Source organism: Manis pentadactyla, chromosome X, assembly GCF_030020395.1.
Source record: "Manis pentadactyla isolate mManPen7 chromosome X, mManPen7.hap1, whole genome shotgun sequence".
Taxonomy (NCBI): domain Eukaryota; kingdom Metazoa; phylum Chordata; class Mammalia; order Pholidota; family Manidae; genus Manis; species Manis pentadactyla.
The window spans coordinates 125,867,273-125,882,657 of NC_080038.1; the positions used below are offsets into that span (position 1 = coordinate 125,867,273).

Here is a 15,385-nt window from a genome sequence, read left to right on the forward strand (position 1 = left end):
ACAGTGATAATCCTGTGCTACTTCAGACTTCTGACACTCAAGGCTAATCAGTTGTTGGTATTGCCATACTGTGAGTGTAGGGAATATCAGTAACAAGTTGTAAGCCAGCAAAACAAAAGTGGTGAGTCTGAGATGTCAAATGTGTTGAACAGATCAAATTTGAATGGAATATTTGCATTGATTATTAAGAGATTTACAAGAAGCAACTTAAGTGTTCCCACTTAGCTTTTTGGTTATAGGCTTCTTAAATGGTAAGCTTCAAGAGCTTCGAGGTACATTATCTGTGGCCTGCAGAGGAAGTAACAAATTGGGCCCTTGAGAATCATTTCTTTTCCATTGCTGAGGGATTGCTGCCTAAGCCTATTCCATTTGTGATCAGTGATGGCTCATCTGATGGTGAAGTTGCTGCAGACATTCAGAGTGCAGCCTCTGGTCACAACATAGATTGCCTCTGTGGGTTGCCAGTTTGTCCTGTTAAGAATCAAGCACACACCCTTGGCTCCATTAGCATTCTATTAACTGGCTCAGCTGTTCTAAAAACTTAGCATGGTTTTGAAAGAGATGTCACCAAGCCAGAAATTCACTGAAATCTTCCCATTACAAATTCTATACAACTAAGGTAGAAAATGGCATTGTTTGCAATGTCCTAAGTTAAATGCATAGTAAGTGACAGACTCAATTATATGAAACTGGTCAAATGTAGCATGTTAACTACAATATGCTTCTCTGTATAAATAAATATTTATGAAACACCTGCTGTGTACGGGACACTGTGCTACTATGTCAACATCCATAATCAATATGCTTAATATATAAAAAAAGGAAACTTAACTACTTTGAGATAGTTGAGAGGTTGCATTAGTAATTACATCAGTAACTGCTTTTTCACTAGCCTTACTACAGAGTCAGCCTGGGTGAACATGGATTGCAAACTTAATATTACTTTATAAAACATAAGTCAATAAACAAATTTAGACCATCTGTTTTTAAAGGAGGCTTTAAAATATATTGGACAATATGAGTACATCATATGGTCACAAATACCTAATTCACTTTGAGATATAGCGTGACCACTTTTATTACATACAGTACTATACTATTTCCCAACTAATGTCACCCATCTCACCAGTGTCAGCAAATATACAACTGATGGCTTGTGTTTAGTCCCCAAACCTGGGGAGAAAATAAAGTCTACTCTGCTGGATTTGTCTTCCTGCATAATTACCTAAGCAGGTAAAGCTACTGGCCAAATCAAAGAGTTATATCCCATGTTGGCAGAAAACCTGCTTTCTGCATTCCAGCATTCTAAAAATATTTCCCCAGTGGTTAACTGTTTAAAAAGCACACATATTCTTTTTATCTGTTCAGTTAATTATCTTCCACTCTAATCAGTGCAATTCTCAGTTAGCATTCTTTAGAATACCGATCAAATCTATCAACACTTGAATTCTGTAAGTAATATATGTAATATAAACCAAAAAGTCATATATATTTATTGCAAGTGGACTTTTTAAATCATTTTCCTAAACTTCTTTATTTTAAATGTGAGCTGTTTATACATTTAAAACATAGAAATTTCAATTTTATTAAAATTATTATAAATAATTCCAACAAATTAGGAAATATAGAAATAATAGCTTATACTCAAATTCTTTAAAAACTCCTTTGAGGATTTTCTGTTTTTATATTTTTTGTGGCATATATAGATGACAAATGCTGATTTAAATGGAAGAAAGGCCAAGAACTCAAATTTAAGCTATGATTCAGGTAAACATTAGCAGTAGTTATTAAGAACCCTGCACTCCATTAATCCTTAACCTAACTAATACTTATTGAGCTTCTGCCACATGCCAGGCACTCTGCTAATTAACAAACATGCAAAGTAGAAAAGCCGTGGTCCATACCCTGGATTTTACATTCTAGTGGAGAACAGTCATGCCAATAATCACAACCCAGCATGGTAAGTATAATAATAGAGGTGTGTATAATGTCCAGTGGAGACACAGGGAAGCCAGGAAGCTTTAACAGAAGAGGCTACAATTGAGCTGAGATGTGAATTTTCTAAACAGACAAATGGAAAGAGAACCTTCCAGGAAAAGGGAATACATTTACATTTGTCAAAATACAGACATGAGAGCATACTGTGTCTGTGGAAATACAAATGTTCTCAGAATTGCTTTAGCTAAAAGTTCAAGTTAGAAAATTGCAGAATATGAAGCTTGACAGGTAGAGAAGGGCTGGGTCATTAAAATTCTGATAGGCCATGGCAAGAAATCTACCTATAATCTCTAATAGGATAAAACTATCATCAAAGGGCAACACTTGAAGGGTATTGACAGAGGCATAGTATCAGAATTTGCCTTTTCTAAAAAAGAGAAAGCAGAATTAGAGGTGAAGAGACTGGAAGCAGTAAGAAAACTAAAATAACAGCATTTATTGAACGCTTGCCTTATGCCAGGTACTATGCTGAACTCTGTATTCTCTCATTTAACCCTCCCACCGATTTAATGAGGTCAGAACTATTTTTATCTACCATTTTACATATAAGTAAGCTAAGTCTCAGAGTGGTAAATTATCTTGCCTAAGGTTTCATATAGTATGTGGCAAAGGCAGGGTCTTAACCCAGGTCTGTCTTCTTAGTAAATCCACAATACCATGCTGTCTCTTATGACAATTAAAGAGGCTATTCTAATAGTCAAGGCTAGAAACAAATCCTGAAAAAAGTCACTGGCAGTGAGAATGAAGAGCTGGGTACAGATTAGACTCAAACTAAGGAGGCTGAATGGATGAGATTTGGTTACTGATTAATATGGGAGATGACATAACTGATGACAACTCCCAGATTTCTAGACTGGGCAACTAAATGGATAGTGAAAAGCGTTGCCATTCAGTAGATAGGCAATACAGAAAGATGAACAAGTTTGGAAGAGAGAAAATTAGTTCTGCTTTGAATATATTGAGTTTGAGGTGCCTGTAGGTATCCAGGTGGGACGTGTAAGTCGAACAGTCAAGCAGTCAGTTATAGATTCTCATGGGAGAAGCAATGAAAAGAACACCTTTTATCAGAACTTATAGGAAATAACAAAAGCTATTCCCACAGGTTTTGATAGTGTTCTTTTTTGAGCTAGATTATACTTTCTCATTTTAATTCCTTCTTTGATCTAAGAGCTATCCATAAGAATATTTCTTAATCATCAAGAAATTAATATTTTGGGTCACATTTTAAAAATTAGGTTCACAGAATACAGCCTGTAAATCTTCAACACATTGAAATTGTTAAGGATTTCTTTGTGACCAAATATGTGATTGATGGAAAGTGTTTCATGGACATATCAAAAATATTCTCTATTCGAAGGATATAGACTCTAAAATGAATATTAAATTACATTTATTGATTATATTATTCAATTTTTATGTCTTTACTGATTTTTTTTGTCTACTGGACTCTTTTCTTACTGCCTCCTAAATGTGCCCAGCTATCAAAGAGGTGTATTGAAATTCTACATTATAGTTGTACTTTTATCAAATTCCCATTGCATTTCTAATAGGCTTTACACAGTTAGGCTCTTGAGGATATTTAATCCACCATATTGCTAGGAAAGAAAGAAGAGTTTCTTATTTTTTTAACAGTTGTCTATGAGTTATCAATTAATTAATAATAATTAGTTATCCATTCCTGAGTAACAAATCACCGCAAAACTTGGCATCTTAAAAAAAAACATTATTACTTACCAGTTTCTGTGGTTAGCAATATAGGAGCAACTTAGCTGGGTAGTTGTGACTCAGGGTGTCTCATGAGGTTATGGTCAAGATGTTAGCCAGGGCTGCTGCAGTCATCCAAACACTTGACTGGGACAGGAGGATTCATTTCCAAGGTGGCTCACTCATAATGGCTGTTGGCAGGATATCTTAGTTTCTCACCATATGGGCCTCTCTGTAGGGCTTCTTGAGTATCTTCATGATATGGCATCTGGCTTCGCCCAGAGTGAGTGATCCAAGAGAGGGACTGAAGCCACAATATATTTTATAACCTAGTCTCAGAAGTTAGGCACCTTCACTTCCACCATATACTTTGCATTAGAAGTAAGTCACTGATTCCAGTCCACACTCAAGGAGAAGAGAATTACCTTCCACCTCTTGGGGGGAGTATTCTCAAAGAATTTGTAGACATATTTCAAAACCACCACCACCGTATTATCTTTATACTTAATTTTTCAGGTTTGTGCACTATTAATTCCAGCTCCTTCCTTTCCAAAACTGTACACATGCAAAAACTTACTCATACACAATAATCTCAAGACGGTACATAGAATTCAAGTAAAACTTCTTAAGTAGATCATTGGAATTTATTGGTTACTCTTCACTTCACATTTATTGGGAGAAAAATAAATAGCAATTCACCTTGACTTTGAACCAGCCCTAATTTGTAATAGTACCTTCTATTATTCAGAGCATTCTGTTGAGTCATGTATGTGCATAATTTAATAACACCATCCCAGTATTCCTGTGGACATACTCTACATGAAGACCTGCTTTAGTATGATTATCCAGAAATATTTACCAAAATCCACTTATTGAACTTTTCTAGGTGACATACAGAGCATGTTGGACAGTATTTGCGTGGGAATAGATTAATGACAGGCAGACTAGTGAGCAAACATTGAGCCGACACATGTGTTAAATAATTAATTCAACAAATAAATGTTATTGCATGTTGGCTATATGCCAGGCACTGTCAGCTAGTAATCACAATACAGCATAGAAAGTCCTAGAATGGAAGGATGTCTAGAGTGCTCTGGGAGCATTATGGAGGATGCCTGTCTACATAGGCAGATTTCAAGGAAGGCTCTCTGACGGAGGTGACATGAGCTGAGTGAGTCCTAAAGGATGAGAAATCTAAAAGAGGGACACTAAAGTTACAAAGGAAATAGTAAGGGAGAAAGGCAAAGGGAATTGCATGGTGTTCACTATCTCTAGAACATAGAATATATGTGGAATGGTGACCAGAGGTAAAGCTGTGAAGTAAGCAGTGATCCCAGATCTTAAGGTATATTTTAGGCCTCCCAGGGAGTCCCTGGAAGGTTTAAACAGAGCAGTGACAGCAGGAAATAAAGACCTATTAAGGTCTGTTAATTATCATTTTACCTGTAGCTTGTGTAGGATACCGATAACTAATAATTTTCTTTTTCTCTCTGAAAATCCACCCGCAGCTCTTGGAATCTTCCCTTCTCATGATTCACCAATTAAGTAAGTATCTAAGAAAACTTCATAAACCAATGTTATTTTTAATTAACATTTTCATAATTACCCAGGAGTGCTGCATGAAGGCCAATTCTGTGCAATCCTCCATCCTTGTAGTTCTGCTTGTATGTAGTGAAACTCTCATCTTTTGCAACCTCTTGGGACTGAGCTCAAATTGTGAAGTAGGCAAAGGTAGTCATCCATGCTCTACCTCCTCCTCTCTTTATTCTCACTTTTGTTCTACGCTCCCCTGATATGCAGGACCTTCACTCCCCTTTCAGGTAGTACTACGTCTTTCCTCCAGGTGGCTTTCTGGGAGCTGGATCTATTCTTTCCTCCTTTCCCCATTCAAACATCCATTACTTGTGCCTCTTGAGGTTATTGTTTCCTAATAGTGATAAATTAGTTTTCTGTAAAGTATTAATGACAATATGTTACCCCATCCTAAGGATATTTGCACTGTGATCCAAAGTAATCAATTTCTACTGATGCAAAATCAAGGCCAGTGGAGAAGATTTTTTTTATTTGGCTTAGGGACCTTTCAGCCCTCAAGCCTTGGTGGTCACCTATTCTGCTGATGTCCTGTTCCCCTCAAACTTGAATAATATTTCATGCATATAAAATAACTCCTAATGAAACACACATACCCAACACCGTCATTTTTAAACACTCAAACTAAATGAGGTCCATGATAGGTTTTGTAAATCCCAAACTGATGAAAATGGTTGGGTAAAGTGAAGCAGTGTGTGGTGGTAAATGGTGTCGGCGGTCAAACTAAGCTTCCCAGGAGGATTTTGAGCTTAAGAGTGATAGAAGCCAGTTTCTCTGAGTTACTTAGTGCTAATAGGAGACAAAGATACTGAAGGAAGGAAACTGACTAGGCCAGTATTAGAACAGTTTAAAGAAACAAAGGTGAGAGAATAATGATTATGTGTAGTTTTATAGAGCATTTATTACTGCCTCCCTCTTTCTCCTGTCCCCCCAGCCTAGACTACAGAGCTACAGAATCACTTTGAGTCCTTTCAATAACTCTGGATACCATTTTACTAAAAATCTTGGCTCAGCTAAAATGAAGAACTCCATGCATGACCTGGAGCTTCTCCCCCATTCCTCTCAAATATACAGGATTAGAAAACATTTAAGTATACCTAGGACAGTTCCAGGCCAGAGCACAACAAAATATAGCTAACAGCATTGTCTGGTCTGGCTCAGCTCATTGTACCCATGTAACATTCTCTTAACCTTACAGAGAACACAGGTTCAAGGCCTTTGACTAAGTCCTCTTGTTCTGACAGAGCTCCTTGCTTCCCAAGGCTCAACTGTGGATGCATCACACCTGTTCTACCATTTACCCCCTCTCTCTTCTCTTTCTTCAACTCCTTAGTTCTGTTTTTTTCTAATGCTAACACAAAGGGCATTCACAGTAAGCTTAATGAAATAGACTTAGGAACCGAAGAAATCAGAACAATAGGAAGCAAATGTGACAAGATAGTAGTGGGGTAAACAGTTGTAATAATTAAGCTTTGCATTTCGATACTGAGTATGTTCTTATGGTTGGGATGGAAGGTGAAAAGAGAAACAGAGTAAAGAACGTAGTGAGTCTGTTGTCCAAAAGACTGTGTTCAGAAGTTTGTATTTCATTTATTGCCTGACAGTCTAATGGTTTTGAGGAGGGATGTGATATTATCAAATCAATAACTCTGCTGAACATCTCTGATGGCAGCATGTAAGACAAATTGAAAACAGTTAGTTACTGGTTGCTGAAGTCCATTAATTGTTTATGGCCTGCACAATGGCCTTCATTTTGGAGTAGAGAACAATATGTGTAGATCTAAAACATGTTAAATGGGAACATGCTTCATATTTCTTGAGTACCTACTATGTCCAAAGTATGGTGCTCGGTATTCAGGGGACGCCAATGTGAATGAAGCAGGGTCCCTGACTTCAGTTGTTCTTCACAAAGCATCAGGAGAGAAGACCGGAGACAGGAGGAATGTTGAAGGTGAATTGAGGACAGAGCAGTGGATAAAATGTCAGGTAAAGGGAGGGCCACCCGTGGAACTGCCCAGTCCTTAGCGCTCATATTGGAACACTGATGTTAGGAGAGAGGTCCTGCTTTTCAATCCCATTCAGCCACTAGAATGAGTAGATGGATTTGGCCATAGAATGGACTATGTGCGTGGATGATCAGGAGATATCATGCATCACCCCCAAAGCTATAGGCCTGAGATACAAGTAAAAGACCCCCAATTGGATTGAAAATTAGATGTTCAGAAGAATTAAGCGGGCAGACTAAAATTTAGTCTCGTCCTATTAATCTTCAAGGGTTAGTCGGCCAGCCATGGGAAGATACCTCTCAGGTATCTTCTGGTCTGAAGTGAGGTTATATGAAAGAGAAGGTCAGTGGCAGAAAGTCGTATGTAAGTTTTATGACATGGCACATTAAACTGAAAAACCGTGCCATTTCTTTTGGGCCTTTTGGGGCTCTGAACTAATTGTCATCAATAATGTTACTAGCCCTTTTATTTAAGAAATAGGGAGTTGGTAGTACAAATGACCTAAACCTTAAACACTTACCTCTAGTAGCATCACTCTATCAGGGAAAACCACCTAAGACTAGGGAAAAGTGGACGCACTATCTTATCACAACTAGAATTGTGGTGCAACTTCTGAATATAACAGTGAGTTCATTTGCATGTTTCTGCTCAATTGGCTCCAAAAAGAATCTGATAATTCATTGCAAATTGCAGATTGTATGTGATATTACAACTAGTTTCTAGTCGTCTAATAATGAGGCTTTTCTCATTTATTTGATTAGTTCTGTTCTCAAGGTTTTTGCTTTTTCCTTTTATCCAAGTGCATGCCTTTGGGACAGAAAGTCTCTGGGGACAGGTAGCAACAAAGACACAGGACTCACTGGGTTCCACTTGCTGCCTGTGGTATCAAGTAGAGAGAGCAGAAAAAGGAATCAGGCTGCATTAGATTGTAGAGGACCTACAAGAAAGAAATTGTGCTGAGTTGGCCTAAGAACCTAGGTCTTAGAAAAAATAAATGAATCCAAAGGAGAGGAACTGTATCACTGAAGTTGGCACTCAGGCCCAGGTTTCATATTGCAAAAAGGTACTAGTCTGAGGATGAGGTATTGCTGCCTAACCCTAGCTGACACCTTAGGGTATTCTTTTCCTACTAGTGTTAGGAAAGAAGGAACTCAGCTCGGTGTCACAGGAAAGTCAGATATAGTGAGGTGAGAACCCAAAGTCAAGAAAGCCAAGTCAGTTTTCCTGCACTCTGCAGAGAGTAACAGACCGGGCCTGCCTAAAGTGAGCCTCATTCTGAGGCTTCTTTTATGAAGTTTTGGCTGGGCAGAGAGGTCCTTGATTGACAGCTCTTAGCTCTCTAGGGCTTGTTCTGGTTGGTGAAATGGGGACGGGGCTGTGCTGTGCCTGTGCTTCTGATGTTTCGTCCCTGGGGGGACCCTGCACATTTCTTGAGTCACTCTTGGACCCTGTGGCTTCATCTGATTAACTCTCTGAGTCATTTCTGGCTCTCTGGTTCTATCTGATCCACTCTCTGAGTCATTTTTAAGGGGCACTCTCTCCTTTTCATCCCGCTCATTTCTGTCTTTCTACCTAACACTAGGAGTGAGGTTGTAAATTCAGTCTGGCTGTAATTCTCAAAATGGAATTGTAGGCCTTGGGGAGAAAAGTAAATTTGATAACGTAAGGGCATAAAATGAAGATAGAGTGCCATTTTCCTTTAAGAAGGTCAGGAAGAAAACAAGCAAGAGATCTATGTAGGTAGAAAAACTTGAAAATAAATCACAATTACAGTCTTAGGCCTTGTCTTTGCTTGACGTTTTATTACTCAATAATGTACATGACTGTATTATTCTCTTGCTACAATTTAGTAAAATATGTTTCGGTTGCATGTAGTAGGTGATAATAAATAACTGATCAGAAGATAGAATACCATGATACCTAAAAAAAGGCCATATCTAATTTGGTATTGTGTATGATCAGAAACCTATTATTTTAATCCATCATCAATAATCATCCATAGATCTCTTCCTACTGTGAGGTGATGGGAGACTAGAAGTTCTGAGGTGGTGGGGAGGAAATGACTTATCAGAAAGCTCTGAAAAAGCAGAGCAGGCGAAAGGACTAGCTTATCTCCTCTCTCTCCAGACCCATGCTCTTCCCAACTCACTGTAAAATAAACATGGCTAAAGTGGATCAAGAGTAGTAATAGCAGATGGATGCTAGTTTATGTAGCAGCTGTTGTTCTGTTTATGCAGCCGTTATTCTACTCCTCTAAGTAATAGAGCATGTCCTCTACCCAGAGGCATTAAGTAGAAGCTAAATGGGATTAGATAAAAAAAATAACCCTTGTTCTCCTTTGTGAATTGCTGGGGAGAAAAAAACTCTTAAGCACAAAGGATAATCAGATTCAAAGATTATGAATTTAGGAGAAGTTATATAAATTATTAACCATAAGTAATAAAACCAATCTCTACTTTTCAGACAACAAAACCACTATCAAAATCACTGTCAACAACAGGTATGCACAATGAAATTCACTGATAAAGCAACATATTAAGGATAATTTCTAATGTTACTAGAGAAAAATGTGTGAATCAGCAACCAGCAAAATCATCTGTTGACATTAGTCAGTTTCCCTCTTTGCCTTTCTCACTTCTGTGACTTTCACTCTCAGTTAATCTGGAATTCTGCAAAGGTCTAATGTTATTGTTAAAAGAGGTCGAACGAAAGTTACTTTTATTGGCACTTTGGGCAGGGGGGCGCAGGAGGGTAGATTGAGGGAGGCTTAGGAGGTTTAGTCATCATGAGAAAAGCATCAACTATCACAATCCCATTCCACAGTAGGAAGTCGGTAAAGGAAAGGGAGATGCCTTTGTAGACTAGCATCTGACCAAGAGCTGAGCATCCTGCCCCTCAGGCAAGTGAGCAGGATGTCTAGATCTGTCTCTTAATTTTCCTGGGAATAAGAAGAATCTTAGGTTGGCTACTCCATCCAAAGGAGGGGCCTGGTCATCTGCAAGCTGCAACTTGGACTATACAGAGATAAGAGGGTGAATTGATGAGCCCCCAGCTGTGGGGCTAGACAGAGGAATCATGAACAAGAGAGTTGTTTAGGGGAGTAGCGCACTCACACATTCCTCCACACACACACACCTGCTCATTTCATAGAACATGCAGCAGTCACAAAGACCTAGACATATTTCTTGGTTTAATAGTATAGTGAAATTAAGATGAAAAATCAGATTCTCCTTATCACACTTCACTTCATTGAAAACTTTAGGAATGCCCCTATTTTATATATCGAGGTTGGAAATGCTTCTTCTGAGCTACCCTAGGAGTAATAATGTAAGTCTGCTGTACATTATCTCTGGTAATAAGAAAATAATAGCTATTGAAATTCTTAGCTCATGTGTATTGGAGCAGATTTAGATCAAGCAGATAAGTAACTTACTTATTAGTACTTAGATGTCATTATTAGAAGTGTTTGATTTAGGACATATTTATATAAAACAAGTGGTTTTCAACCATATGCTGTCAATCCCAAAATATGTTTTTCAAACTCAATAGCCATTTTCTAGTTTGAGCACTAGATGAAAAACATGCAGTAAGAGAAATAGATTGTGGTGATGTTTACATGACATTGTAAGTGTACTTAATGTCACTGCACTGTATACACTTTAAAATGGTAAATTTTATATTATGTGTACGTTATCACAATAAAAATGCATTAAGAGATTTGGGAATTGGAGTGGAATAAAATGGCTTTTCCGTGAAGTGGCCCTCAAGTCTTTTCTAATGAGTCAGGAGAAAGTATACTATATATAAGGTGTTAACTTTTCTTTGAACGTTGGCCTAAAACTGAACAACCTGGGAGCTAACTTTGGAGATAATTGGGAGGCAACACCACATTCTAGGGACTCTGTTGCTCGAATGCCAGGATATCAGGCAATGCATAGCCAGAATGCCAGGTGTCCAGCCTTTGCTGCCACTGACTTGTCCCTACAGCCTTGAGAAATAGAATCCCTGTGGAAGGTGCACACTCTTGGTCTGGCTGCCTTGAGGGTGTCAACAACTTAAAAATAAATACAATTTTCTTATAGGCAAGAGGATTTTTATGTCCCCAAGATATATCTGCAATAAGCAGAAGCACATAAGTAGGTGTGCAGTTTTACAGGTACACTTTGCGTCTGCCCCTGGCCCATTCTAAGCTGTGACAGTGATGGTCGTTCAAGTCTGGTCCCTGGGTTTATACTTCAGCTCATACTGAAGGAGGCCCCAACTTCCCCCTACTGCTCAGCCTTCTGGTCCTTTGAGTCCAGTTCTAGCTCAGCCCTTTTTTTCTACCTAAATTAATACATTTCTTTACTTCGTGAACTGTCCTCTGCCTTCCTATCCAAGACAGTTTGCACTGATAATCTTTTGTTGGATCCAGAGCCTGTTCATTCACCCTAAATTATCAGTGCTAATCGTTGCCCCATAAAACCTTAACAAGTAGCTGCAGTCGTTTGCATATATAAACACAGTTCCTTGACAGAGGAGGGCAGTAACAGGCAAGCCACAGAGCCCACAGGCTGACCCCTCCACTGTGGGGCTTTACTTCTCACAGTCACCTTCTAGCTAAACAGATGCCCAGGTTAAAAGGAGACTATCTCCATGAAGACACATAAATGTTTAGACTGCAAAGTTGTTTCATGAAATAGTTTGTTAGAGGTAATCTGGTTTGTATTTTTTTTAATTTAACAAACAATATTTTTATTTGAATCAGAATATACAAAATATTGTCATTTCAACATGTTTTCAATAGGACAAAAAATCATTAATGAGACAGTCTATATTCTTTTTTTCTTTGTACTAATCTTAGAAATCTGGTGGGTGTTTTGTACTTACAGCACATCCCAGTTTGGACCAGCCACATTTCAACTGCTCAGTGGCAACAGGAGGTTCATGGCCCCAAACTGGACAACCCAGGTTTAGGGATGCATGCTCAGGTGATAAAGCTGTAAAAGAACAGAAGATATTCCTTTAAAGTCAGGATGCAGATTTCTTTTTTTGGGGGATTGGCTTGTAGTGGGGACGAGGTACAGGGAGGGGTTTCTGCAAGGCTGATGCCAGCCGATTTGATAACCCAGGTGTGATCATAAGATCAAGGATGCTTACTTTATAATGATTCATTAATCTATACCTTTGTGTGCTTTTGAGTATCTGTGGTTTATTTATTTATTTTTATTTTGGTATCACTAATGTACAATTACTTGAACAACATTATGGTTACTAGACTCCCCCTATTATCAAGTCCCCACCACATACCCCATTACAGTCACTGTCCATCAGTGTAGTAAGATGCTATAGTATCATTACTTGTCTTCTCTGTGTTACACTGCCTTTCCCGTGTCACCCCCCCAACATTATCTGTGCTGATCGTAATGCCCCCTTTTCCCCCTTGTCCCTCCCTTCCCACCCATCCTCCCCAGTCCCTTTCCCTTTGGTAACTCTTAGTCCATTCTTGGGTTCTGTGAGTCTGCTGCTGTTTTGTTCCTTCAGTTTTTTCTTTGTTCTCATACTCCACAGATGAGTGAAATCGTTTGATACTTGTCTTTGTCCACCTGACTTTGGTTTGTATTTTTAAGAAATATTGCTTGGATCATAAGCACAGTCATACTTCTTACCAGAGCATTTGTTTTTTTATGAGCCTAGATACCCATTTGGCTGTTCTGTTCTGTTTTGTTGTGTTTTCTTAACCAGGAAGCCATTTATCCTCGGCAATAATGCTGAAAATAAGTTACAAGGGATTTTGAATCAAAGGGAGTCTTATTCAAAGAATAGATTGTTAGTAGTGAGAATAAACCCACTTGAAATTTATCTGATGCTCTAAATAGATCCTTGCCTATGTTCTCTCAGTACTCCATGGCTGGCTTTGAGCTATGCATTGTTTTTTTATTTTTATTTTTATTTTTTTAATTTTTATTAAGGTATGATTGATATACACACTTATGAAGGTTTCACATGAAAAAATGTGGTTATTACATTTATCCATATTATCAAGTCCCCACCCACACCCCAGTGCAGTCACTGTCCATCAGTGTAGTAAGATGCTACAGATCCACTATGTGCCTTCTCTGTGCTACACTGTTCTCCCCGTGATCCCCCACACCATGTGTACTAAACATAACACCCCTCATTCCCCTTCTCCCTCCCTCCCCACCTGCCCTCCCACACCCCTCCCCTTTGGTAACCACTAGTTCATTCTTGGAGTCTCTGAGTCTGCTGCTGTTTTCTTCCTTCAGTTTTGCTTCATTGTTATACTCCACAAATGAGGGAAATCATCTGGCATTTGTCTTTCTCCGCCTGGCTTATTTCACTGAGCATAATGTCCTCCAACTCCACCCATGTTGTTGCAAATGGTAGGATTTGTTTCTTTCTTATGGCAGAATAGTATTCCATTTGTGTATATGTACCACTGCTTCTTTATCCATTCATCTACTGATGGGCACTTAGGTTGCTTCCATATCTTGGCTATTGTAAAAAGTGCTGCGATAAACAAAGGGGTGCATGTATCTTTTTGAATCTGAGAAGTTGTATTCTTTGGGCAAATTCCAAGGAGTGGTATTCCCGGGTCAAATGGTATTTCCATTTTTAGTTTTTTGAGGAACCTCCATACTGCTTACCACAATGGTTGAACTAGCTTACATTCCCACCAGCAGGGTAGGAGGGTTCCCCTTTCTCCGCATCCTCACCAGCATTTGTTGTTCCTACTCTTTCTGATGCTGGCCATCCTTACTGGTGTGAGGTGATATCTCATTGTGGTTTTAATTTGCATTTCCCTGATGATTAGTGATGTGGAGCATCTTTTCATGTGTCTGTTGCCTATCTGAATTTCTTCTTTGGAGAACTGTCTCTTCATATCCCCTGCCCATTTGTTAATTGGGTTATTTGCTTTTTGGGTGTTGAGGCATGTAAGTTCTGTATATATTTTGGATGTTAACCCCTTGTCGGATATGTCATTTACATATATATTCTCCCATTGTGTAGGATGCCTTATTGTTCTGTTGATGGTGTCCTTTGCCATACAGAAATTTTTTAGTTTGAGGTAGTCCCATGAGTTCATTTTTGGTTTTGTTTCCCTTGCTTGTGGCAATGCGTTCAGGAAGAAGTTGCTCATGCTTATATTCAGGAGATGTTTACGTATGTTGTCTTCTAAGAGTTTTGCTTTCATGACTTATATTCAAGACTTTAATCCATTTCGAGTTTACTTTTGTGTATGGGATTAAACAATAATCGTTTCATTCTCTTGCATGTAGCTGTCCAGTTTTGCCAACATGAGCTTTTGAAGAGGCTGTCATTTCCCCATTGTATACCCATGGCTCCTTTATTGTATATTAATTGACCATATATGTTTGGGTGAATATCTGAACTCTCTATTCTGTTCCACTGGTCTGGGGTCTGTTCTTGTGCCAGTACCAAATTGTCTTGATTACTGTGGCTTCTTAGTAGAGCTTGAAGTTGGGGAGCATGATGTCCCCAGCTTTATTCTTCCTTCTCAGGATCGCTTTGGCTATTCAGGGTCTTTTGTGGTTCCATATAAATTTTAGAACTATTTGTTCCAGTTCACTGAAGAATGCTGTTGGTACTTTGATAGGGATTGCATTGAATGTGTAGGTTGCTTTAGGCAGGATGTCCATTTTAACAATGCTAATTCTTCCTAGCCAAGAGCATGGGATGAATTTCCATTTATTAGTGTCCTCTTTAATTTGTCTTAAGAGTGTCTTGTAGTTTTCAGGGTATAGGTCTTTCACTTCCTTGGTTATGTTTATTCCTAGGTATTTTATTCTTTTTGATGCAACTGCGAATGGAATTGTTTTCCTGATTTCTCTTTCTGCTAGTTCATCATTAGTGTACAGGAATGCAACAGATTTCTGGGTATTAATTTTGTATCCTACAACTTTCCTGAATTCAGATATTAGTTATAGTAGTTTTGGAGTGGAGTCTTTAGGGTTTTTTAGGTACAATATCGTGTCATCTGCAAATACTCACAGTTTGACTTCTTCCTTACCAATCTGGGTGGCTTGTATTTCTTGTCTGATTGCTGTGGCTAGGACCTCCAGCAC

At 38.6% G+C, this 15,385-nt stretch overlaps 1 long non-coding RNA gene across 2 annotated transcripts in view; it reads left to right on the top strand.

Annotated features, from left to right (window-relative positions):
* Positions 1-1,704: 1,704 nt before the first annotated feature.
* The window catches only part of LOC118935151 (uncharacterized), a 40,333-nt gene continuing 26,652 nt past the window's right edge, over positions 1,705-15,385 (top strand). Inside the window, exons 1-3 of one of the 2 annotated variants that reach the window (XR_008995028.1) lie at positions 1,705-1,767; positions 1,855-5,247; positions 9,762-9,798. This is a non-coding gene — a long non-coding RNA (uncharacterized LOC118935151). Of the gene's footprint in view, positions 5,248-9,761; positions 9,799-15,385 lie in introns of both variants that reach the window. The other variant, XR_008995027.1, reaches the window with a different exon arrangement.